At 42.6% G+C, this 27,662-nt stretch overlaps 1 protein-coding gene and 1 non-coding gene across 2 annotated transcripts in view; one reads left to right on the top strand and one right to left on the bottom strand.

The window, feature by feature from the left end:
• The window catches only part of ANK3 (ankyrin 3), a 710,530-nt gene that overhangs the window by 679,921 nt on the left and 2,947 nt on the right, over positions 1 to 27,662 (bottom strand). The gene's annotated exons all lie outside the window — the stretch shown is intronic.
• On the top strand, positions 24,798 to 24,935 carry LOC119926208. Its single transcript, XR_005450103.1, has one exon. It is a non-coding gene; the product is annotated as a small nucleolar RNA SNORA7 (small nucleolar RNA).

The raw sequence follows: 27,662 nt of genomic DNA, 5'->3' as shown, positions 1-27,662 counted from the left end.
CTAAAACCACAACTCTCCTTCTTTCAGCTGCCAAATCTTCCCGTCCTCCTACCCATCCTTAATCACAGAAGCTGAAATCTGCCACTAGCTTGTTTTCGATAGTATTTATTTCAGTGAGCTACTGGGGGAAGAGTGGAAATGAGAAAAGAAATTGAGATGGAAATCTGACATCCCCAATGACTACACACCTGAAGTTCCAAGGAGAGCATGGAAAGTCAATTATCTGAATGCCAATCATCTCTCTGACCAACCAGTTATCTGAGCCAAAAGGGGAAATGGAAAACCACTCAGCCCAGTGGGTGGGAGACTGCTTCACTACCACAGTCGTCAACCACACACCCAGGACAGGACCTAGATTAAATGACATCCAAGGCAAAGAACGTCTCTGGCTCTGCCCTTCCCCAGCGCGCTCTCCCAATTAAGATTCATTCAATCATTTATTGAGCATTTACTGTGTGCAGAACACTGTACTAAGCGCTTGGAAAGTACAATTCGTCAACAGAGACAATTCCTACCCAAAAACGGGCTCACAGTCTAGAAGGGGGAGACAGACAACAAAACAGAGCAAAACAAGTAGACAGGCATCAATAGCATCAACATAAATAAACAGAATTATAGATATATATACACATAATAAATAAAATAAATAGAATAATAAATCCATACATATATACACAAGTGTTGTGGGGGGGGGGTAAAGCAGAGGGAGTGAGTCAGGGCGATGGGGAGGGGAGGAGGAGCAGAGGAAAAGGGGGCTCAGTCTGGAATGGCCTCCTGAGGAGGTGAGCTTGCAGTAGGGCTTTGAAGGGGGGATGAGATGAGAGGTGGCTTCATCACACTTTTAGGAAGAAGTGTGGCCTAAAGGAGAGAGCACAGACTGGGAAGTCAGAAGCCCCTGGGTTCTAATTCGGCCAATCGCTTGCTGTGACCCCTGTGCCTCAGTTTCCTCAACTGTAAAATGGGGATTGAATACCTGTTCTCCCTCTTACTTAGACTGTGAGTCCCATGTGGGACAGGGACTGTGTCCGACCTAATTATCTTGATACCTATCCTAGCTCCTAGCACTTAGAACAGTGTTTGACACTTAAATACTGCCCTCCCGCCCCCCTCCAAACAAAAGGGACCAACAGGGCCTGATGCAAATATGAACAGGAGCATTTGGTTGGTGGTCAGGATGAAGATGGTCCTGACAACCAGCACTCTATCTGGAAAGCTGTTGGGGACACCCTTACCCAACCCCGAGCTGGTGTTTCCTTAACTTGCCCCAGGAGAGGATTGAGTGTGGGTGAGGTGATGGAAAAGGGAGGGAGACAAGAAAAGTGGGGAGGTAGTGGTTCAGCAGGGAAAATGAACCACCGCCGCACCCTTCCCTGGGAAAACCAGAGAAATCAGGTTCCCCATGTGGACATCTACAGCTGCAGATTGTGCAGGTAACTGCTGCCCGCCAGCTCCTGTAGTTCAGCATTGATGGGAATGTTTTCCATGCTTATTTCTTTTATCCTGGGTGATTTTTCAGTGTTGCAGTATACTCTTTCAGGGGCATGCAAATAATAAGATTCCACAAAGGAATAGATTCATTTTGAACTATGACTCTGTTCATCAAGTGAAATCCTTCAAGATGACCAGATAAGCAGCCTCTTTATTTTGCTGTTTCCTCCACTGTTTCAGTGGTTTAGAGTCTCCATCCTAGGAACAAGGAGGGAGAGTTGGGGAAGAGAGACGGTAAAGCAGTCTGTGATGCCTGTTTCTGTACTTCCAGAAGAGGTTCAGTGTTCCTTCCCAATCCCACCTCCTCACTGTCCTCTGGAGGGGCACAGGCTGTGGGGGCCAACTGTCATTCATTCAATTGGATTTATTGAACACTTACTGTATGCAAAGCACTGTACTAAGCACTTGGAAGAGTACAACAGACACATTCCCTGCCCACAACAAGTTCAAGTTTTAGACGGGGAAGCAGTCATTAATATACATAAATAAATAAATTACAGATCTATGCATAGGTGCTGTAGGTATGGTAGGGAGGATGAATGAAGGGAGCAAGTTACGGTGGCACAAAAAGGAGTGGGAGAAAAGGAGAGGAGGGCTTAATCAGGGAAGGCTTCTTGGAGGAGATGTGCCTTCGATAACAATGAAGTGGGGGAGAGCAATTATCTGTCTGATATGAGGAGGGAGGGCCTTCCAGGCCAGACGTAAGATGAGGACGAGAGGTCGCCGGCGAGATAGACAAGATTGAGGTACAGTAAATGTTAGCATTAGAGGAACGATGTGTGCGGGCTGCGTTGTAATAGGAGAGTAGCAAGGTGAGGTAGAAGGGAACAAGGTGATTGAGGGCTTTAAAGCCACTGTTATGGTGACAGACACTACACCACGCCAAGAATCTAGGACACAGTGCTGTGAGGCTTGTAGGCCAATTGCCCAGATCTGTCCAGCCACCATATGCACCAGACTGCATCGTAAGACTGGCAAATGTTCCAAACGGATCCAACTCTCATCTGCAGTAACCAAAGGAAGCAGCTCATTAGTGGGTCATAAATCCATCCCTTCAACTGGGTAGAGGGGGATCACTTAAGGGACTACCAAACCCAGCAATATTCCAATCAAATGCACTTTATGCAACTCATACCCTTGTCATATACAGCATAATAACAATGATAATACACATATCAAATTCTGATTGGATCAATGTGAAGCTCACAAAAATATAGCTGTTGAATTGCATCAATACTTTTTTTTCTGTCTCACAAACATGTAATATTCATACCAATTGTCCAAATCATACTCTGGGAAGAGGTGAGGCCTAGTAGAAAGAGGACCTGGGTTCTAATTCCACCTCTGCCACTTTTCTGCTGTTCCGTCCTTCAGTTTCCTCATTTGTAAAATGAGGATTGAATGCTACTCCCTCCTACTTAGACTGTGGGCCCCATGTGGGACAGCGACTGTATTCAACTTGATTACCTTGTATCTTTCCCAGTCTTGAGTACAGTGCATGGCACATAATAACCTTATTGTTTTCATTATTCTCTTTGGAATTACTGAGCACATCACAGTATTCTTATAGGGTCTGCAATAATCTCATCATGGGAACTAGCTGCTTTTCTAGGTATTTTACTTCACAAAGTAGCACTGTAATCAAAAGCGTGACAAGAATGGAAACACTGAATGCAAGTTTTAGGAAGGTATGTTGAAAATTCCAGACCATCACTCTCCCCACCTTCAATGTCTTATTAAAATCCCATCTTCTCCCAAATGCCTCCCTTGATTAAGCACACCTTTCCCCCTATTCCCTCTCCCTTCTGCATGACCTATGAACTTGGATCTGTATGCTTTAGGCACTTAATATTCTTTCCACATAAGCCCCACAGCTCTTATGCACACACTCATAATTTATTCATAGTAATGTCTGCCTCCCCCTCTAACTGTAAGCCCCTTGTGGGCAGGGAACATGTCTATATATGTACTGTAATCTCCCAATACTGATGTACTGAACTCTCCCAAGTACTTCTATTTATTCTGATGACTTGACACCTGACTACATGTTTTGTTTTGTTGTCTGTCTCCCTCTTCTAGACTGTGAGCCCATTGCTGGGTCGGGACTGCCTCTATATGTTGCCGACTTGTACTTCCCAAGCGCTTAGTACAGTGCTCTGCACACAGTAAGCGCTCAATAAATACAACTGAATGAATGAATGTTCAGTACAGTGCACTGCGTACAACTAGTGCTCAATAAATGCCATTGATTAAGCCAGCCCAAGGACAGGCTGGGGAGGGAGCTGAGGACTAACGTATAGCAGCCAGGATGGATTATAAAGTTGCTAATGAGCTCTCACCTTTTAGGCCTTTTCTTCTGGTAGGTCACCCTGCTTCCCTGGGGATGCTGGCTATAACAAATCCTGACAAATACCCATACGACTTTCTATTGAATTGGTACCAACCCACATTCTTGTGAGCTTGTCTTAACATTTTAATTCATGCTTTTCACTCTAGACTGTATGCTTATTGTGGGCAGGCAATGTGTCTATTTATTGTTATATTGTACTCTCCCAAGTGCTTTGTAAAGTGCTTTGCCCACAGTAAGCACTCAATAAATACAAGTGAATGAATGAATGAATTTTACTATCTTCCCTATTATTGCATTTCCTTTGCAACTGCTACTGTTCAAATTGAGTGAAACAATAATAATTGTAGTAGCCAAGCACTGCACTAAGAGATACAAGAATATAAGATCAGACACAGTCCTTGTTCCACATGGGGGTCACCGACTAAATAGATGGGAGAACAAGTACTGAGTCCCCATTTTATAGATGATGAAACTGAGGCACAGAGGAGTGAAATGACTTGTCCAAGGGCCACAGCAGGCAAGAAGCTGAGCTGGGATTAAAACCTCAGTCCTCTGACTCCCAGGACCATGCTCTTTCCACTAATCCATAAAACTTCTCTAATATTCCAGAATTCCTCAAGGTGGCATTTCTTTAGGGTGGATATGGTCTCATTTTCCCAAGCAGCTAACAGATCCTTCTCGCTATTCAAAATGGAGTTTGAAACAGTTTAAAAGGCTAATATAATTTATCTGTGGTGAGACTGGCTGAAGTTTGTCTTAGGACTTACAGTGCTGTTACATTTTCCTCAGCAACAGAAGGCTAAAAAAAAATAAAGACAAAAGGAGTACCATAATCCTGTGTAATAGTTAAACAAATAACACCCTCAAGAGTGAATTGTTTACACTATGTCAATTTGGAAATTCTGGGACAGATGATCATTAAGCAAGAAGTTTAACCTGTTTACCAGTTGAAACTGCCAATTTCCTTTGCAACATCCATTTTAGAACTGGGTGTAAATGAGACAGGGATCCATAAGCTACCAGATTTCTTGTGAGGGGACTACTGAATTGAATTCTGACATTAAAAAGGCAAATAGTGTGCTGGTGTTGGCTAACTTGTCCATTGGCTTTGAGGAATCATATTTCCCACTGTGCTGCTTTTTTGAAAGCTTATCTCACTAATCCCCAAGGTAAGAGAATCCAGCCTTGCCATTTGTTACTTAACCCACTTTTTATTTCCTAACCCCTCCAAGATCCTGTGCTATCTCATCCCACCATCTAACCTGACTCCTTCCTTAATAATAATGATGGTATTTATTTAGCACTATGTGCCAAGCACTGTTGCCCCCCACACCTCCCCTCACACACACCCTCACCCCACCTCTGCCACATCCCACCCCAAATCTGACTGGCTCCACTTCAGGCCTCTCCCTTCCTCATCACTCCCTGCCCATCCCCCAGGACATCCTCATCCTTTGCCCTCCCTCCTCATCCTATTGAGGAGATTACTGCACAGAGCGCACAATCAATATGATTGAATGAATCCCCACATCAAGCACTTTCTTTTCACACACATACAGGCACACTTCCCCAATCTCTTGCCCTAAACACACACATGCACACCTTTGTTACTGTCTCACCCTCCCACCTGACATCAATTCCTCCTTTATACCCTTGCCTCTCTGCTTCACCTCAGCTTCCTCTTTCTTTTTCTTTCTCTTCCTCTCTTTCCCCCATTCACTAACCTACTTTCATCACAATAGCCTAGGTTGGCACAGCTACAACTGACCATAAAGAAAATTAGCCTCCTTAAGAAAATGGAAGCAGGAACCATAGCCACAGGGGGTGAAAACAGCTACCTTGGCTGGACAGGAATATCTTGGTGGCCATATTTAAGAAACTCTGGCCCGGAAAACAGGAGTCAGAACTCTGTGCACAGTAAGCACTCAATAAATACCACCTGATTTACTTTTAATTACATCATACTCTCCCAAGTATTTAATCAGTGGCATTTACTGAGTGCTTATTTTTTAATAGTATTCGTTAAATGTGCACCATGTGCCAGGCACTGTACTAAACACTGGAGTGGATACAAAAAATCAGGTTGGACACAGTCCATGTCTCACATGGGGCTCAATCCCCATTTTACAGATGAGGTAACAAGCACAGAGAAGGTCAGTGATTTACCCAAGGTCACACATCACACAAGTGGTAGAGCAGAATTAGAACCCAGGTCCTCTGACTCCCTGGCTTGTGTTCTTTCCACTGTACTTACACTAGGAAGAGTACAATATAATAGAGTTGGGAGACCCACTACCATGACAAGGTTACATTCTAAAGGAGGAGAAAGATAATAAAATAAATTACAGATAAGGGAAATGGCAAACTGTAAGGTTAGGTACATAAGTGTTGTGGGGTTTGTGGGTGAGGTGAATAACAAGTGCTTAAGGGGTAAACACCTGAGTGCACAGGTGAAACGGAATGGAGAGCAAGTAGGGAAAATGCAGGCTTAGTCAGGGAAGGCCTCTTACAGGAGATGTGATTTTTGAGGATTTTAATGTGAGGAGAGAGGTGGTCTGTCGGATATTCATTCATTCATTCAATCGTATTTATTGAGCGCTTACTGTGTGCAGAGCACTGTACTAAGCGCTTGGGAAGTACAAGAGAGGATTTTCCAGGCCAGAGGAAAAAGATGGATAAGGAAGAGGTGATGAAATAGGTGAGACCGAGGTACAGTGAGCAGGTTGACGTTAGAGGAGCAAGGTGTGTAGGTTGGGTTGTAGTAGGAGATTGGCTGTATCTCAATCTCATCTATCTCACCACTGACCACTCCCCCCCATCCTACCTCTGTCCTGAAATGCTTTTCCTCTTCATATCTGACAGATGATCACTATCCCCAACTTCAAAACTTATTACTAATGTATCAGTACTTTACTGGTTGATACCTGACAATCACTCCCCTCACCTTCAAAGCCTTATTAAGAGCCCATCTCCTTCAAGAATCCTAGCCTAAGCCCTATTTCCTCTTCACCCACTCCCTTCTGCGTCACTCTCGCCCTTGGATTTGCACCCTTTAAGTCATCCCCCGTCAGCCCCACAGCACTTATTTACATAGCCATAATTTATTTATATTAATGTCTGTCTCCCCCTCTAGATTGTAAATTTGTTTAGGGCAGGACCATGTCTACCAACTATGTTATACTGTACTCTCCAAGCACATAGTACAAGTGTCCTGCATGCAGTAAGCACTCAATACCATTGATTGATACAATCATTCATTCAATCGTACTTATTGAGCGCTTACTGTGTGCAGAGAACTGTACTAAGCACTTGGGTAGTACAAATCGGCAACATATAGAGATGGTCCCTACCCATCAACGGGCTCACAGTCTAGATAACAGGCTCACAGTCTAGGCAGACACATGACCTATCCCACATGGGGCTCAAAAAGGGGGAGGAAGAAAAAGTATTTAATCCTCATTTTACAGGTGAGGAAACAGAACATAACAAAGTCTGCTGACTTGTCCAAGGTGATCCAGAAGACAAGTGGCAGAGCAGGAATTAGAGTCCATGTCTCCTGCTTCCCCATCCCACGCTCCTTCTATCAGGCCATATTGCTTCTCTACGTGCTCCCCAAACAGCAATATAGAGAAATGCCAACAATTACTAAAGTTTAACTTTTATTTACATTCTGGTGCCAGAAGCATGGCCACAAGATATGCTCTCATCGGCCAACAGGGAAGTAGAAGAGAAACATCAGGCACCAATTTTTATTTTACTTTAAATAATAAAAACAATGATGATGATGATGGTGCTATTTGTTAAGTGCTTACTAAGTGCCAAGCTCAATACTAAGAACTGCGGTAGGTACAATCCATAATTCACTGATTTATATTAATGTCTGTCTCCCTCTCTAGACTGTAAACTCGTACTGGGCAGCGAACGTGTCTACCAACTCGGTTACATTGCACTCTCCAAGCACTTTTTTATAGCATTTATTAAGCGCTTACTATGTGTAAAGCACTGTTCTAAGTGTACATGTTGCACAGAGTAGGAGCTCAATAAATATGAATGATTACAATCAGATCAGACAAGACACAATCTCCATCCCTCTTAGGACCCACAGGTCTAAATGATCAAAGTTGTACGACAAGTCATGTTTCAGGTCTTTGGGGGATTTGACTTCCAGCCAGCATCCAGCAAGTGTGCTGCTTCCTCATATGTACACAGACGTGGGGGGCAGTATAGTGGATTGCCAATTGATTACTGTAAATATCAAATTTATCGAGCTACTGTGCCCTTTTAGCAGCTCATAAAGATAGAGGTCCAACTTGCACCAAAAATCATCTTTGTTCTCAGCAATAAAGGTAACAATTATTTCACCTATAAGGTCACATTAAGTACTGAATACTATATATAAAATGGGCAATTTTGATGGTTTTTATCCCCATTCATGTGGCCTTGAAGTAAACTACCATCTAAGCACTTCTTGCTTGCAAAATATTTTGTGTTTGACTCCCCTTAATAGACTGGGAGATATCTGTGGGCAGGGATCGTATTTTTGATCTCTTCTGTCCTTTCCCAAGTGTTCAGTAAGCACTCTGAACCCTGGTGGTACTCAATAAATGCTATGGGTAATATTTGGGTGATGGAGAAATTAAGCATTTGGTATTGATGACCTTGATTACTCCCCAAAATTCTCAAACACTGACATTGGTTCCTATGGCCAAATCTCTTAAATTTGCAAAGACTCATTTTACCATACTATCGTAGAACACATATAACTAAAATGTGTAAATTATGTATGCAACTAATATGCCCCCTTAGTCCCGGGCAATAAATCAACAGTGGGCATGAACAGAAGTTAAAGTTGCTTATTTTTCAGGTTGAGGACCTACTTCAGATGAAATGCATAAGAAGTAAATAATTTAGAACATTAATGCATTTTTTCCTTCATTTACACCAAGGCAAATCAAGATTGTACTACCCAAAATGCAATTTAGATTTGAAATATAACAGAATAAAATTATTACGAGGCACCGTGGAATTATAAACTCTTCGGTTATAAGAATCAGTTGAAACTGTCCTGTTCCAGGTCATAATGATTAGTAGCATTCAGGAATTTCCCTTCCCAGCAGCACCATTCATTTTAAGGAATTATTGGTTAGTCCAAGTTGAGACAGGTTTTTTTTTTAAAACGATAACATTTAAAGAAGTTACCTTCATAAGAACTGGACTGCAGACTCAAGTGGATAGATAGGATCGATTTTTCATACAGAATAAGTACAGCAATTGATTTATCTGAGCACTTGAAATATGTATGCACTTGAGATATCCTGCAAATAATTAAAGCTCTAATTTGTAAATCTGGCTGCTGGCTATCAATCAATGGTATTGATTGAGCACTTACTGTGTGCAGAGCATTTTACTAAGTGCTTGGGAAAAATACAATAGAAACAGAGTGGCTGAACATGATCCTTGCCCACAAGGAGCTCACAGTCTAGAGGAGGAGACTGACATTAAAATAAATTAGAGATATGCACTTAAGTGCTGTGGGTGGAGTGAATATCAATGCTTAAAAGGGTACAGATCTAAGTGCAAATGAGAGGCAGAAGAGAGAGGGAGTCGGGGAAATGGAGGCTTGGTTGGGGAGGGCCTCTTGGAGGAGATGTAATTTTAATAAGGTTTTAAAGGTGGGGAGTGTGGTGATCTGTCAAAGGTGAAAGGGGAGGGAGTTCCAGGCCAGAGGGATGACGTGGACAAGGGGTCAGTGATGAAATATAAGAAAGCAAGGTAATAACAATAATAATGATAATAATAATAATAATAATAATAATGGCATAAATTAAGTGCTTACTATGTACAAAGCACTGTTCTAAGCACTGGGGAGGTTACAAAGTGATCAGGTTGTCCCGCAGGGGGCTCACAGTCTTAATCCCCATTTTACAGATGAGGTAACTGAGGCATAGAGAAGTTAAGTGACTTGCCCAAAGTCACACAGAATGAGTAGGTTGGCTTCAGAGGAGAGAAGCGTGCGGCAAGATATCAGTGTGGGCAAGCTGATTGATTGCTTTAGAGGCACCGTTAAGGAGTTTCTTTTGGATGTGGAAATGGATGGGTCACCTGCTGGATGTTCTTGAGGAGTGGGGAAACATGCACTGAACAATTTAGAAAAATCATCCAGGCAGCAGAGTGAGATATGGGCTGGAGAGACAGGAGGCAGGGTGGTCAACGACGAGGCTGGTGTAGTAGTCAAGGCGGGATGTGAGTGCTTGGACAGCATAACAGCAGTTTGGATGGAGAGGAAAGGGTGGATTTTAGTGATGTTGTTAAGGTAGCACCTACAGGATTTGGTGACACACTGAATATGTGGGTTGAATGAGAGTGATCAATAGAGGATAATGCCAGGGTCGTGGGGTTGAAACAGGGAGGAAAGTGATGCTGTTTCTTCAGTGATGGGAAAGACAATGGGAAAACAGGGTTTGGGTGGGAAGGTGAAGAATTCTGTTTTGGGCATGCTTAGAGGTGCCAGCAGGACATCTAGGTAGAGATGTCATGAAGGCAGGAGGAAATGAGAGACTGCAAAGAAGGACTAAGTTCAGGCAGGGCTGGAGAGGTAGATTTGGGAATCATCCACACCAAGATAGTATTTGAAGCTGTGGGACTGATCTAATAATTAATAAGATGAGACTGCTGAGACCCTATTGAGACTCTAAAGTGAGTTTCCCCAAGTAGATTGTCAATACCGCCACTGTTCATACAGCCTCACTAGATCGCGATAAATCTAATTGCTGTTCGACTCATTAAAGCAAAAACAAAACAAATTGGTTGCAGCTATGTGACACTGAATGCCCTTACCGGCTAACAGTTCAGCTATGTAGATCTGAGAAGTCTGAAGTAATTTAATACCACTGACTAAAGCACTGTGTCTCCTTGGACAATATTTCATTATAGGCTTTACAAAAATCAGCAGTGTTTCTCAGGGTTAAGAAATTAAGAAAATGAACACTCAGAGGTGATCATGGTTTCAACTGTGTTGGGACACCCTAGGTGGTTGGCAAACTGATGATTTAAACCCAACATCAGAAAACGTAACACAAAATTGAAATGATGGAATGTGGTGGGGATTAGACTAGCATTGCAGTTATCCTGACTAAAACTAGACTAAATAATTCTGGAAATTAACGAGGCTTTGAAAGATTGGATAAAGGATTTGAACAGAGACCAGATTATTATATAACAAAACAAGATGAGAGAGAAACCTGACCTGACAACGGCATTCTTACTCTGTAACTGGGGAGGTATTTTCTTTTTTCCTGATATGAACTAGGAAGTTAGAGTCTGTTGTTAACTATGCCCTTCGTTTTCAGTCATGAGAGCTAGAGCAGAAACATTTTGGTTATTCATTTACCTGGGACAGAGAAAGTGAGAAATCCAAGAATGGTTTGGAAAAGTCCCATGTTGAAAAAAGGCATCCATATCATCAGAGCTATTATGCTGACTGGTATTTAGAAGGGAGTTGAAAAAGGGCAAATGATTCAGGTTTCTTCATTCTAGACTTCTTCGTTTAAAATAATTTGTTTTGAAAATGCTACTGCATTAAATTTAGGGATGAGAAATAAGATAAAAGTTTGATAGGAAAAGTGAGCTATAGAAAGGCTGTATTTTGAAGCAGTTCAGGTTTGAGACATACTATTATATTAATACTATCCTTTAAAAAGAACAGTAATTATTGCAAGTCACTCTTTTTTGTACATAGTACTTAAGTGCTTACTATGCAACAGGCACTATATTAAGCGGTGGGGTAGACGCTAATTAGGTTGCATGCAGACATGTTCTTATGGCACATGGGGCTCACAGTCTTAATCCCCATTTTGCAGATGAGGTAACTGAGGCACAGAGGTAACTGAGAAGTGAAGTGGCTTGCCCAAGGTCAGACTACAGGCAAGTGACATAGCCAAGATTAATCGCCAGGTTTCCGGTGATTTTTATCACTTTAACTCTGTTGTGCTCTCCCACATGCTTAGCACAGTCCTATGCACAGAGTAGCCTCTCAGTAAACACTGTTGACTGGATTTTTGAAAAGTTCTGGAGCAAGGAGTTGATGCAGCTGAATGTGGTATGTCAAACGAAAACCAAAGGTCCAGGACTCCTTCCTCTCCCACTTTGCAATCCTGCTGGCAGATGTCAGAAACACTCAGAAAGGGTATGTCAGGTCTAGCCCGTGAAGTTCCCACACTTAGCCCAGCTACAGCTTTTCCAGGCATGTGCTACCTCCAATCTCTATCACTTAGGCATCTCCTTCAAAGTTCATCATCCACCCTCTAAATCTGTCCAGAACCTACTTTCAGTCCCCATTCAGTCATTCAATCGTATTTATTCATTCATTCAATCATATTTATTAAGCACTTACTGTGTGCAGAGCACTGTACTAAGCACTTGGGAAGTACAGTTGGCAACATATAGAGACAGTCCCTACCCAACAACGGGCTCACAGTCTAGAAGGGGGAGACAGACAATAAAACAAAACATGGGGACAGGTGTCAAGTCATCAGAATAAATAGAAGTAAAGCTAGATGCACATCATTAACAAAATAAATAGAATAGTAAATATGTCCAACTAAAATAGAGTAATAAATCTGTACAAACATATATACAGGTGCTGTGGGGCGGGGAAGGAGGTAGGGTGGGGGGGATGGGGAGGGGGAGAAGAAAAAGGGGGCTCAGTCTGGGAAGGCCTCTTGGAGGAGGTGAGCTCTCAGTAGGGCTTTGAAGGGAGGAAGAGAGCTAGCTTGGCGGATGTGCGGAGGGAGGGCATTCCAGGCCAGCGGGGAGGACTACTACTACTCAGGCCTCTGGTGTCTCGAGATCATACATTACCTCCTGCTTCATCCTCCCTTCTCCTCCCTCTCCTCCTCCTCATTGTCTTTCTCCCTCCTCCCCCCATAAGAACAACATAGAGGTAGCTCAGTACCTTGTGAGTTGTTCCTGATTTTCTTTGCCTTTGCTGCCCCTGGCTTTTTGTTCTCTGTGTGTAGTCCTGGGCGTTGTCTCCAAACCTCTTTTTCTGCTTCTCCCTCCACCCTCATCCATCAATCAATAATAATAACTGTAGTGTTTAAACACATACCGTATGCCAAGCACTGCACTAAGTGCTGGGGTAGATAGAAGATAAGTAAGACACAGTCCTTGTCTCAATCAGGAGAAGCAGTGTGGCTCAGTGGAAAGAGCACAGGCTTTGGAGTAAGAGGTCATGGGTTCAAATCCCAGCTCCAACACTTAGCTGTGTGACTTGGGGCAAGTCACTTAACTTCTCTGTGCCTCAGTTACCTCATCTGTAAAATGGGGATTAAGACTGCGAGCCCCCCTGCGGGACAACCTGATCACCTTGTAACCACCCCAGTGCTTAAAATAGTGCTTTGCACACAGTAAGTGCTTAATAAATGCCATCATTATTATTATTACTGCATGAGAGTAATGATCATTTTCTCAAAATAAAAAGTGCTTTCACAGACTGTATATTATCCAATTTTACTTTAACTTGTCCCTTTGAGAAAGGATCATATATAACATTGTCTTGTCTTATGCTGTCGTCTCCAACCCATAGCGACTCCACGGACACCCCTCTTCCAAAACACCCCAACTCCATCCGCAGCTGTTCTGGTAGTGTATCCATACAGTTTTCTTGGTAAAAATATGGAAATGTCTTATCACTGCCTTTTTCCATGCAGTAAACTTCAGTCTCTACTCTTGATTCTTTCCCATGCCTCTGCTGCCCAGCACAGGTGAGTTTTGACTTGTAGCAGATCGCTTTCCACTAGCTAGCCACTGCCCAAGCTAGGAACGGAATGGATAGACCTCTGCTTGACTCTTCCATCCACAGCCAGGATTGGTAGGGTACCACATACTCACCAGGTGTGATCCTGAGAAGGGACTTGTGAGAGTATTACATAGCAACAGACACACTCTCTACCCACAACAAACCTACAGTCTAGAGGGAGAGAAAGACATTAATATAAATAAGTGAATTAGAGATATGGACACAAGTGCCGTGGGGCTGGGGCACGGATGAACAAAAGGGAGCAAGTCAGGGTGACGCTGACCCCATCTAGACTGAAAGCTCGTTGTGGGCTGGGAACATGTCTACCAACTCTCCCAAGCATCCAGCCCAAATCCCTGCAAATGGTAAGCACTCAAATACCACTAATTGAATGACTGATTGTCTGATTGGATCCATTTTGGGTGGAATACAGGTGACCTTTGAAGGCCCGGACAGCAATAATAATATTCAATCATACTTATGGAGTGCTCACTGTGTGCAGAGCACTGCACCAAGTACCTGGGAAAGTAGATAACAACAATAAATGGACACATTTCCTGCCCATAACAAGCTTACATTTACAAGGTTTATTCAGCACTCCTGAAGCTAAGAGCTGGGGTCAATACAAAATAATCAGATGGGACCCAGTGTCTGTCCCACTTGGGGCTCACAGTCTAAGAATATGTCCCCTGGTAAATTAAATGTTAACAACCAAGGTGACTGACAATTCAGTTAGTTTCATAGTTTTGGCACACTCAAAATGAGCAATACCCTCTCTGATGTATGTATTTTCTTGGGATTCTTTATGTTTTCGAAAAATTAAAAGGAAATCTTTTGCTGCCACACAAAGAGAAAAAACCAGGAGGATTTCTGCAATATAAAGATCTTTACCAACTCACAGAAGCAGAACACACTTGATGATGAAAGCTAATTGACTAACTTTGTGATGCCAAAGACAATTACAAATAAAATGTTTCATTAGAGAAGAGACAACCCTGGAATAATCTTCACCAAGGTCTCTACACCGAAAGAAAAATTCCAGTTTCCACCACTAATCTAAGTACATGTGTTTTCTCTCATTTCTAGCAGGAGAACAGTTCACAGATTTTTTTCTACCTCCAACTTATTTTAAAAAGATAAACTCCCTCACTTTAGGCTGACCTTTGTCTTGGAAACTATCATCCTTACAGACAAGTGCAAAATATTAAGTGAAAAGCTGGGTGTAAGATGTAAGTTGTATCATATCTTTAGCCTCCTGAATGCTTTCAGACAGCTCCCAAACAAAAACAGTATGATACACACAAATGTGGTAGCCCACTGATGGGTACAATGGTCAAATAAAGGGCTCCTCCCTGATTGGATCCCTAATGCTCCTTACACAACATCACGTTGGACCTCTAAAATGAAATGCAGGCAGAAAAGTAAAAGAAGGGCGTCCAACTCAAAAACTGATCCTCTCCACACAACTGTCCTGATGAACTGCACTGCACATTTAATTCTGGGTATATCACCAATGGTATTTATTGAGTGCTTACTATGTGCAAAGTACTGTACTAAGCACTTGGGGGAGCACAATACAACAGAGTTGGTGAACACATTCCCTGTCCACAATGAGCTTACAGTCAAAGGAGAAGCAACCTTGACCTAGCGGATAAAGCACAGTCCTGGAAGTCAGAATGACATGGGTTCTAATGCCAGCCCTGACACTTGTCTGCTGTGTGACCTTGGGCAAGTTACTTAACTTCTCTGTGACTCCACTGCCTCATCTGTACAATGGGGAATAAGACTGTAAGCTCCATGTGGGACAGGGACAGTGTCCAACCCAATTTGCTTATATTCATCCCAGCACTTTATACAGTACCTGGCACATAGTAAGCGCTTAAATATCACAATTATTAGAGAGGAGAAGGATTTACTAAATGCTACTGAAGTTCTTCACTCACATTCTCCACTCTTTCCTCTGGATGTAAGCATTTTGTAATAATAATAATAATGATGGCATTTGTTAAGCGCTTACTGTGTGCAAGGCACTGTTCTAAGCACTGGGGAGGATACAAGTGATCAGGTTGTCCCATGGGGGGGCTCACAGTTTTCATCCCCATTTTTACAGATGAGGTAACTGAGGCCCAGAGAAGTGAAGTGACTTGCCCAAAGTCACACAGCTGACAGTTGGCAGAGCCGGCATTTGAACCCATGACCTCTGACTCCAAAGCCCGGGCTCTTTCCACTGAGCCAGGCTGCTTCTCATTTTTAAAGGAATTTACAATGGCTTGAGCTTGTTTTCTGCTTCTTGGGACAGGAAAGGCCATATGTAGGCCAGAGACCAAGGTGGAAAGGGATACTTGACTGGGATATAAATGCTGCCAGGCTGGGTTAGAATTCAAAGGAGAAGTTCCCTCTCTGGATCGAATTTGAGGCTGCTTCTCTGTAAACCATCGTCCTGGTGCTAAGATTACTGACCACCCCAAATTCAACATTACCCAAGTCACATATGGAATTAAAGACTCCCACCAGCCAGCCACTTCCTTGAAAATACTTTATAGACTCCAGCAGCGCTGACTGACCTACACACCCAATCCAGACAAGATTACAATCTGGATTTAATTAGTAAAACAAACCTACAGACTGCAACACAGAACACAGGAGAGGTTTGCAAGGTAACTAGCAATCTACACCTAGAAATCAGTCTGATCGACAAACTGGGCCTGACTTGGCTGTTTGGGAAAACTCTGAGATTCTGGGTTTAGGCTGAAATTTACCAAAAATTGTGCCTCTAATGAGATTAACTGACCCAAACCTCCCCCCTTTTTTTTCCTGGCTATATCTTAGAGAGAGAGAAATAATTTGCCATAACAAATGGTTCCAGCTGGACCGCTGAGGACAATAAGCAGATCTTCTGCTCTATACTTAGCTGGGTCCAAAAAGACCCAGTTTTCTTGCTAACCTCCACCAGAGCTCAGCTTCACATTCAGTGGCAGGGCGGGGTGGGGAGGCGGTGGATGGAGCTTTCCATCCTATTGGCCCAAAGCCAGTCTCTCCCAGAATATTCCAGATGACCTTGGAGTGTGGGAGAAGGTTGGCCTGAATCAACCTGCAAATCTCTTAACAGCCTGGCTGTAGCCATATCTTTTTTTTTCTTTTAATGGTATTTATTAATTGCCTACCATGTGCCAGACACTCTACTAAGCGCTGGGGTAGATACAAGCTAATCAGTTTGGACACAGTTCCAGTCTCACATGGGGCTCATGATCTTAATCTCCATTTTACCAATGAGGTAACTGAGACACAAAGAAGTTAAGTGACTTGTCCAAGGTCATAGAGGGCAGACAGGAAGCAGAGCCAGGATTAGAACCAAGTTCCTAAAAACCAGGCCCATGATCTATCCACTAGACCACATACTAATCATACTAATTAGGGTTAGAGGCCTACTCATATATATCCATATCTGTAGTACACTGCTTAGGTTTTATACTTCAGAAGTGGTCTTCTCTTTTATAGACAAACACCAAGCAGCGTGGCTTAGTGGAAAGAGCACGGGCTTGGGAGTCAGAGGACATGGGTTCTAATACCAGCTCCGCCACTAGTCTGCTGTGACACCTTGGGCAAGTCACTTAACTTCTCTGCACCGCAGTTACCTCATCAGTAAAATGGGGATTAAAGTGTGAGCCCCACATGGGACAACCTGATTGCCCTATATCTACCCCAGCGCTTAGAACAGAGCTTAACACATAGTAAGTGGTTAACAAATACCATAAGTATTATTATTACTATTATTATTGAGAAAAATTGGTCTGTATTGCCAGGAACTCTTGGCAAATGTACATTGTCCACTGAGAAAATTCCACAACGTTAAGATGTCATTAGAATGAGGCTTTTAGCTTGTATCTGTGGATCCAGTGCTGCTGCCAAGGGGAAAATGTGGTGAAAGACCTTTTCTATAAAGGTATCTACCAATATTGGATGTCTATCACACACGTCAGCCTTAGTAATAATAATAATTACAGTATCGATTAATCGCCGTGCCAGGCATCAGAGTGGATACAGGGAAGTCCAGGCCCTGCAGAGGGAAACAGTAACCTGAAACAGCGTGGCTCAGTGGAAAGAGCAGGGGCTTTGGAGTCAGTGGTCATGGGTTCAAATCCCGGCTCCGCCAACTGTCAGCTGTGTGACTTTGGGCAAGTCACTTAACTTCTCTGTGCCTCAGTTACCTCATCTGTAAAATGAGGATTAAGACTGTGAGCCCCCCGTGGGACAACCTGATCACCTTGTACCCTCCCCAGCGCTTAGAACAGTGTTTTGCACATAGTAAGCGCTTAATAAATGCCATCATTATTATTATTACAAGCAGATCAGGTTGGACACCGTGCCCTTCCCATGGGGACTCACAGTCTCAATCCCCATTTTACAGATGAGGTAACTGAGGCACAGAGAAGTGAAGTGACTTGCCCAAGGTCACACAGCAGAGAAGTGGCAGAACCAGGATTAGAACCCTTCTGACTCCGTGGCCTGTGCTCTCTCCACCACGCTATGCTGCTGCCTTGGAGATCAAATTATGAAACTGGATTTCAGTACAGTTAGGAGCTCCTCTTCTGTCTTAATTATACATGTTCACAATCCACTGACCATGGCTGAGACTGCTGTTATAAGTTCTAATACAGCACAAAGTGGAACTCTAACATCCCACCCTATGCCACAGTGGCACAGCATATCAAAAAGTACTACAGAAGTCAAGGTGGGCATTCAGGGTCCCCACTCCATACCTTGAACCCCAGGGGAGTTATGAGTCTGGCCTAGGGCAGGCCCAGGAATCGGAAACCGTGTTAGTTCCTCCCTAGAGCTATTCAGGAGTTCAAATAGAGAATTAAAGGGGAGGCATAAAGGCAAGTATCAGAGAGGAGACAAGATGTCCTGCACAATGGCCTGGAGAGCCTCCCAAATAACCCCAACTCCTGAGCCCATAAACTTACATTCCTGGAACCCCTCCAGGGTGAACTCAGCACAAGACTGGATATCTTAAGTCAGCTGGGGTGTTAGCCCACAGACATAGAGAGATCCTTGGAAGGCATGTTTAGTGCTACATCATTTATTCATTAATGACCTCAAGAAAAAAAAGAATCCAACCCCAAACCCATACCTTGGGCACTGCTCGACAGAAGCACCTGAATTCCATTTTGGATAAATTGGCTGCATGCCAGGGCATTGGGCATGCCAAGCTGATTCAGGATTCTTGGGGGACATCCCCCTGCCTTAAACAGCAAGAAAGCAAATTTAGATTTTTTTAACAGTATTTGTTTAGCACTTAGTATGTACAGCACTGTACTGAGCGCTGGAGTAGATACACGTTAATCAGGTTGGACACGGTCCATGTCCCACATTTGGCTCACCACCATAATCCCCATTTTACAGATGAAGTAACTGAAGCATGGAGAAGTGAAATGATCTGCCCAAGGTCAAAAAGCAGACAAGTGGCAGAGGCAGGATTAGAATTCAGGTCCTTCTGACTTCCAGGTCCGTGCTCTATCTACTAGACCATGCTTCTTCTCTCAACTGGGGGCTCTTGACTACATTATGGTCCTGATGTGCTTTTTTAAACAGAAAACATTTTCAAAAGGAAAAACAAGTACAGTATAGGGATCTCTTTCCTGTTGAATATCCAAGAATCCATGATAGAGAGATTCAATTATTTATTTCACAATACAAGGTGTACCGTGCCTTGGGCTTTATTAAAATCCTTACCGCCACTCTTGCACAATGGGATTTGTAAAGTCACTGCCAATAAAACAAAACGTTGAGATGAGTTTAAAAGCTATTTGTAAAATTTTGAAAATGAGTTCATCAGCAACAGGATTTATTGAGCGCTTACTCTGCAAAACTCTGTATTAGACACTTGAAAAAAAATAGGTCGGAAACATGGTCGCCATCTCTGAACTGTTCACAATGGAGTTGGAAGTTAGCAGGCATTAGGTAGAAAGCAAAACACATCAATAGGCTGTTTACCTACCTATATCCTTCTAAAGTACCTGTGTGGAATCAAGAAGGGGTTAATTTAAAAAACTAGTCCTATATTTCAGTTTTCTATGCAATTTGGAGGTGGGGAACCATTAACTTGGTAAAATGTTTTTTAATAATAAGGGCTTTCAAGGTTTGCTTCCATTTAAAAGTTTACAAGGCAACTGCGGCCAAATTCAGCTATGAAAATGTGTACTATTAAAATGTACACACTATAGGTTTCACACCTTATGTGTTTGTGATTTTCATAAACTTTTCTTGCTACTTATGTCAGCCAGGCAAGACACAGGGGGCCAGATTCATATACCAGGAATTCGGGTTGTTGTTTTCTGTTCTTGTTTTTAAATGAAGATATTAAAAACTGTAGCTACCTAGACAGATTTCTATCTGTTTGGGAAGAGGCAAGAAGGACTATGAAATGAGAGGTCAGAGTTCAAGCAGAAAGGAGATGAGAGAGAACACAGAGAAAATTCAGTTCCTCCTTTACGAGACAAACAAGCATAAGGAAGGATTCTGGTTGTGAATGGAAAGGTTCTATATTTACTGTAAACACCCAGGGTAGAAATTCTCTTTCAGTTTAAATGCAGTTTGGTTTCGAACATTAAACAAAATCCTGTTCACTTCCATTTCTTTGACCGAGTGCAGATAAACTCTGAGTCACATAAAACCTACTTTCCAAACTCAATGTTCTAGAGGCACATGTACTTGTGAGAAGCAGTGGGCACCAGTGGAAAAGAGCACAGGAGAAGAAATGAGGCCCTAGTCTGGGAAGGCCTCTTGGAGAAGATGTGATTTTAATAGGGCTCTGAAAGTGGGGAGACTAGTGTCTGTCACACATAATAACTGTGGCATTTGTTAAGTCCTTACTATGTGTCAGCCACTGTAACTAAGCACTGAGGTAGATACAAGGTAATCAGGTTGGACACAGTCCCGGTCCTACATTGGGCCCACAGTCTTAATCCCACAGTAAATGCACAATAAATACCAATGATGACCATGACTTCCCAAGCACCTAGCACAATACAGCACTCCAAGGGGATGCTCAATAAATGCTACTACTCAATAGATCTAAATTCAGACCAGAAGTTTGAGAGACCGAAATAAGCTTTGTGAAATACCACACTTGGGTTCAAGTCAAACCTTAGGAAAAACTAGATGTCATTTCTGTATGGCAGCATTTCGACTAACATTGGTTCATTTCTAAAGTTCACACAAGTACATTCGGAAATACATATTTTACCCAAGGGCAAGAATATCCTGTTTGTTTTCTCCTTTAATAGTAACGGGACCACCCCTGCTCCTAAGCACTAGAAACTGAATGAATGTCCCCGATATATAATTTATTTCCCATTTACTAAAGCTTCAGCCAACACTAATATATCACTCAACAATCCTTATCAATGGACATTCAAGCAAGAGTTCAGGGATAATTCATGAACTAAAATCCATGAAAAAAGATCAAGACTTCTACATATGTGATTTGGCATTTGTGAAAGTTTTCATTTGTGGTTTTGCCGCTCATAGTTGGCTGGGCCCATTTACTTACCTGTGGCAGCGGCCCCAGCCCCAGCACCCCACCCTGCTCTTTTCTGTCTCTCTGGTAGCCAGCAGCCACGGCCTCATCTCTCGATAGCTAGACGACCACCTCAACTCCTCCCCGGAAAGTCCAGATAACCATAAGCTTTGTTGAATAAACTTTCGCCATCAGGAGCAGATGATATTCACAGTTTGACCTCATTCGCAAGGTCAACCTTCCCCCAAAAGTCCCCCTGCAAGTAACTAATAACCTGCAACTACCAATCAAGGGGCTACTTACACCCAATTCTCCTATAACATGGGAGTTGCATTCCTGCAAAAATCCCATGTTAAGAAAAATAGCATAGTAATCAGCATTTCCCCAGGTTTTTTTAAACAGTATTTGTTAAACGCTTACTATGTGCCAGGCACTGCAAAGCACTGGGATAGATACAAGGTACTCGGGTTGCAAATGGTCCTTGTCTCACATAGGGCTTCTATATATGTATATATGATATGTGTATATCCTTATATGTATATATATATATCTATCTATATATACACACACACACAATATGTCTATATCTGTAATTTCTTTATCTGTATGTATTTACATTAATATCTGTTTCACCCTCTAGACTGTAAGCTCATCATGGACATAAATACATCTGCTGTTATACTGCACTCTCCCAAGCTCTTAATACAATGTTTTGCACAAAGCACTCATTAAATACGACAATGAATGGATAGGGCTCACAGTCCTAATTCCCATTATACAAATGAGGTAACTGAGGCACAGGAGAATAATGATAATAATGATAGCATTTATTAAGCACTTACTATGTACAAAGCACTGTTCTAAGTGCTGGGGAGGTTACAAGGTATCAGGTTGTCCCACGGGGGCTTACAATCTTCATCCCCATTTTACAGAAGAGGTAACTGAGGCCCAGAGAAGTTAAGTGACTTGCCCAAAGTCACACAGCTGACAACTGGCAGAGCCGGAATTTGAACCCATGACCTCTGACTCCAAAGCCCGTGCTCTTTCCACTGAGCCACGCTGCTTCTCAGGTGAAGTGAGAAGTGAAGTGACTTGCCCAAGATCACACAGTAGACAAGTGGAGGAACCAGAACTAGAACCCAGTTGTGCACATCTGCAAAAACCACAATCTACGAACATCACAGCACACTGCATTCAAATGACCTCGACTGGCTGGGCAAATGTTCTCTAATCTCTTAAAACGTTCTAGCCAAAACATGTACTGAAAATACATGTTATAGCAGAACTGAGACCACATTGCTGCCATCCCTGCTTTCCTCCTATTCCTCACAATACATTTGCTGTTTACTCCCCTGGGGGAGGAGGGGATCAGAGTTAGAGAATTTTTCTGATAAACGCAAGACAAACAAAACACTGTTCTTGCTTTGTCGCTTCAGTCCAGTCACAAAAATCTTAGTGAGCCGTCTTGCTCTGAGGAAGCTTAGCTGAAGCGTTTGCTTCCTTTTGCTTCAAACTACTGGGATAACCGGTGGCAGCCCTCTGGAACAATCCTCCTATGTGCCACTAAGGAATCACTTCTGCAGATAATAATAACAATGATAATTGACAGTAATTGCTGAGCACAAATTATATGATTATATGCAGAGCACTGTCTCCCCCTCTAGACTGTAAGCTTGTTTTTAGGGGGGTGGATTTTTGGTGTTCATTAAGCTCTTACTGTGTGCCAGGCACTGTTCTAAGCGCTGAGGATAAATACAAGCTAATCAGTTTGGACACAGTCCTTGCCCCACATGGGGCTCAAAGTCTTAATCCCCATTTTCCATATGAGGCAGTTGAGGCCCAGGAAAGGAAATTGGCTTACCAATTTCCAAATTACCAAAGCAGACAAGTGGAAGAGCCAGGATTAGAACCCTGGCCCTTCTGACTCCCACTCCCGTGCTCTATCCACTAGGTCATGCTGCTTCCCATAGGCAGGGAATGCATCTACCAACTCTGTTACTTTGAACAATCCCAAGTGCTCAGTACAGTCCTCTGCACATAGTGAGTGCTTAATAATAATAATAATAATGATAGCATATCATGAAACCAATCAGTGGCTAGTTGAAACCAATCAACTGATTGATTGGTTAAAGCCTTTTGGAGAGTACCACAGAATTAGTAGACATGATCCCAGCCCTCAAAGAGCTTCAAACTTGGTAAATGATCTGTTCTTGGAAAACAAATTCCCCTCATCCCTTTCTATTCGAGAAGGCCAAGCACGGTGTAAAAGCAGCAGTCAGTGTCTCTGTAAGGCTCTTTCAGCAGCATCCTTAGACTGTAAGCTTGTTGTGGGCACGGAATGTGTCTGCCAACTCAGTTATATGTGTTTGTTTCATTTGTTTTCATGGTATTTGTCAAGCGCTTATTTTCTGCCAGGTACTAAACGACATCCTGGGGTAGATAAAAGCTAATCAGGTTGGACACAGCTCATGTCCCACATGGGGCTCACAGTCTTAATCCCCACTTTACAAATGAGGGAGATGAGGAACAGAGAAGTGAGGTGACTTGCCCAAGGTCACAGCAGACAAGGGGCAGAGATGGAATTAGAACTCAGATCCTTCAGGCTCCCAGGCCTGTGCTCGATCCACTAGACAATGCTGCTTGTAGTCTCCCAAGTGCTCAGTATAATGCACTGCACATAACTGCTCAATAAATACCATTGAATCAATCTGCTAAACACCATGCTCTCCCAGCAGCACCCAGCCAGTTCCAGTAGAAAGGTTTTCCTCTGTAGAATTGAGCCTATAAGGTGGGCAGAATTTAGCATCAGAGGCATCAATAAAGAATTACAATGGTTAAGTGGCTACACCTGAGGTAACCAGCACAAAGTTCTATCCTATTCTACCGCCATTGTTTAAAACAATTGTTGCATGGGTGAGTGGTGATATGCTTAGTAGTGGAGTTAGTATTTTCACTCAATAGCTGTTGAGTGCTCATTGTGTGCAGAGCCCTGTCTGAGCACTTGGGTGAGTACAATATAACAGAGTTTGTAGACATGTTCCCTGTCCACAAGGAGATGACCCCTACCCCTAATTAGTTATGGATAAATCAAGGATATGTACATAAGTGCTGATGGTGCAAACTCAAGCACAAGGGTGGCACAGAAGGGAGTGGGAGAAGAGGAATTGAGGGCTTAGTCTGGGAAAGACCTCTTGAAGATGTAATTTTAATAAGACTTTGAAGGTGGGGAGAGTGACCATCTGCCAGATAACGTCACCTCTTTATTCTGTTACTTCCCTAGTGCCTAGTCTAATAGAAGGCACCAAGCAGGTGCTCAATAAATGGTACTTGAACAATCAAACCTGCAGAAACGATTCTACAAAACTACTCAATTTAGTAGTACCTCGAAGTTCTCCCATCCATTTAATCAATTAATAAAAAGGTGTGTTTGCTAAAATAATAAACTCTGAAGGAGCCTCACTTCAATTTCTTCTCCTGCTAGACTAAACTCTTTATGGGCAGGGAAGGTGCCTACCAACTCTGTCTTACTGTACTTTTCCAAACGTTTAGTAGAGTGGCCTGAACACAGGAAGCGCTCAATAAAATACCACTGATTGATGGAATAAATGTTACATTGAGGAAGAAGTAATAGAATACGACCCCTCTCAGGGTCACATCTGGAGAGTTTCCAGTACTCTACCAGTCTCGACTAGGGGAGGGAGAGTCAAGCAGAGGCCTGTCCATTCCATTCCTAGCGCAGGCAGTGGCTAGCGAGTGGAAGGCAACCTGCTACAAGTCAAAACTCACCTGTGCTGGGCAGCACTGTAATGGGAGAATCTCAAGCATGGGGACTCAGGTTTACTGCGTGGAAGGAGGCAATGGGAAACCACTTCCATATTTTTACCAAGAAAACTCTATGGCTACACTAGCAGAACAATTGCAGATGAAGGTGAGGCATTCTGGAAGAGATGTGTCCATTGCATCACTAGGGGTCAGAGGCAATGTGACAGCATAAGACAAATAGAATATGAAGATACGTGCATAAGAGCTACTGGGGAAGGGAGGGTATCCAAGGGCTTAGGTGGCCTGAAAGTGCTAAAGTGGAAATTCGGTAGTGGGGTGGGAAGAAGAAGAATACAGGATGGAAAGAGGAGAACTAATCAGGGAAGCCCTTCTGAAGGAGCTACAATTTCAGAAGGACTTCAAAAATGGGTTGATCAATCAATCAATCGTATTTATTGAGCACTTACTATGTGCAGAGCACTGTACTAAGCGCTTGGGAAGTACAAATTGGCATCACATAGAGACAGTCCCTACCCAACAGTGGGCTCACAGTCTAAAAGGGGGAGACAGAGAACAGAACCAAACATACCAACAAAATAAAATAAGTAGGATAGAAATGTACAAGTAAAATAAATAAATAAATAAATAAATAGAGTAATAAATATGTACAACCATATATACATATATACAGGTGCTGTGGGGAAGGGAAGGAGGTAAGACGGGGGGATGGAGGGGGGACGAGGGGGAGAGGAAAGAAGGGGCTCAGTCTGGGAAGGCCTCCTGGAGGAGGTGAGCCCTCAGCAGGGCCTTGAAGGGAGGAAGAGAGCTAGCTTGGCGGATGGGCAGAGGGAGGGCATTCCAGGCCCGGGGGATGACGTGGGCCGGGGGTCGACGGCGGGACAGGTGAGAGCGAGGTACAGTGAGGAGATTAGTGGTGGAGGAGCGGAGGGTGCGGGCTGGGCAGTAGAAGGAGAGAAGGGAGGTGAGGTAGGAGGGGGCGAGGTGATGGAGAGCCTTGAAGCCCAGGGTGAGGAGTTTCTGCCTGATGTGCAGATTAGTAAATCTGCGGTAAAGCAGTGGTCTGCTGGATGAGAAGGAGAGGAGAATCCCAGATCAGAGGGACGGTGTAAGCAAGAGGTTGACGATAGGAGAGACTGACTTTAACCTCTGTGAGTCACCTGTGCCGGAATATTTGAGAGCTGTCCTTGTGGGTCCGATGAGGAAGGAAAGAATAATCAAAGTATGGAAACATTTTCATTATCAGAGCTAGAACTTTCGGGCTACCGTACTGCCAATTGATATGTTAGCAAAACTCTCCGCAAAAAGTTTTATGCAAGAGAAAACTTGAAAACATTTAAATTAGAAGGGAAACGAACAGAATGCTGACAGCTATGTAAAAGAAAGAAAATAGAAGAAAAGAAAAAAGATCACTTGCACAGATTCATTCGGATGAATGCTACATCTCAGAGGCTTAACATTGAATTTCCCCCATGGTACTGCTGCAGTGACAAATGAAAAATCTCATCCACACACATTTGCCCAGGCATAGCTGCTGACCCAGGTGTATAACAGCTTAGCCTAGGTACATAACAAAAGGTCATCTGTAGAACTGATTAGATCATAAAGTAACCTTGTTCTTTTCTGATAGATAAGACCGTGGTGTTTCACAAAGACCGAATCCTTTAACTAAATTAAAAATGTCTTTTTTCAAACCACAAAAAGGCTCTCATTTTGGGTACTAATTAAAAGTAATTATACACTTGAAATAATGCCACATTTCTAAATCTATACTTTAGAACTCAATTGCCTCATTTCAACACATACAGCAATTCACATTTCACTTTTCTTACTGTAGAAATGCAGAGATTGGAAGCAATTGTACTTTTTGGTTATTTAATCTTTCTCACAATACCAGTTTGTAACTGTGGGTAAAATGCAATTATATTTATTTCAATTTACAGGAAGTTGTTTTAGAAAAAATACTCGCTTGCATTATTTTTAAAACTCACTGACTCTCAAATGATATGTTGAAAAGAAGTTGAACACTTTGTAACTGTTACACAAATACCACAGTTTCTCCTGTAACCAAAAAACAAAGTAAACAATACATTAGGTTCTGTATTTTTCCTGGAATTCAGAAACAGATCGGTAGCCTTAGTTCTCTCTGACGATACTGAACCATAAATTCTCTTTTAGTTAAGCAAAGTTTTACTATGTCAAAAACTCACACAAAACAGAATATTTATCAACAGTTCTTCAGTGACGGCAAAACATTGGATGGAAAAAAAATACCAATAAAGATTTTAAATTTCCATCATCCACTTAGAGAAACATGTCCTTCTCAATTAATTCAAGGTTTTGTAATGCCTGTTTCAGCCACCATAAACCTGTTAAGAAGCTTAGCAGGCAGATAATGAGTGACAAGAGCTCTTGCTAAGAAATAACAGTATATTTGAAAGAACTCTCCGTATCCCTGAACACGTGTAGTGCTTTATTTCAGACTGGAGTACTCTACGGATGTACAGACGGGCCAACTGCAGCATGTAAATGTAGGCTAGTAAAACTATAACACCATTTTAAAAGTAATGAATATAACAAGATTGTTAGACCTAGTTGTTTTAAAATTAGACCCTTGCTTGTGCTCATAATGCTACTTTTTCATGTGAAATGTCTATTAATGAATATCTCCCTTTTTTCTGCACCACTAAAAACTCTTTTGAAATACTGCTTTAAAGATTTTT

This window comes from Tachyglossus aculeatus, chromosome 3 (genome assembly GCF_015852505.1).
Source record: "Tachyglossus aculeatus isolate mTacAcu1 chromosome 3, mTacAcu1.pri, whole genome shotgun sequence".
NCBI lineage: Eukaryota > Metazoa > Chordata > Mammalia > Monotremata > Tachyglossidae > Tachyglossus > Tachyglossus aculeatus.
The sequence above is the reverse complement of the archived record's forward strand: the minus strand, read 5'-3'. Positions and strand labels throughout refer to the sequence as shown.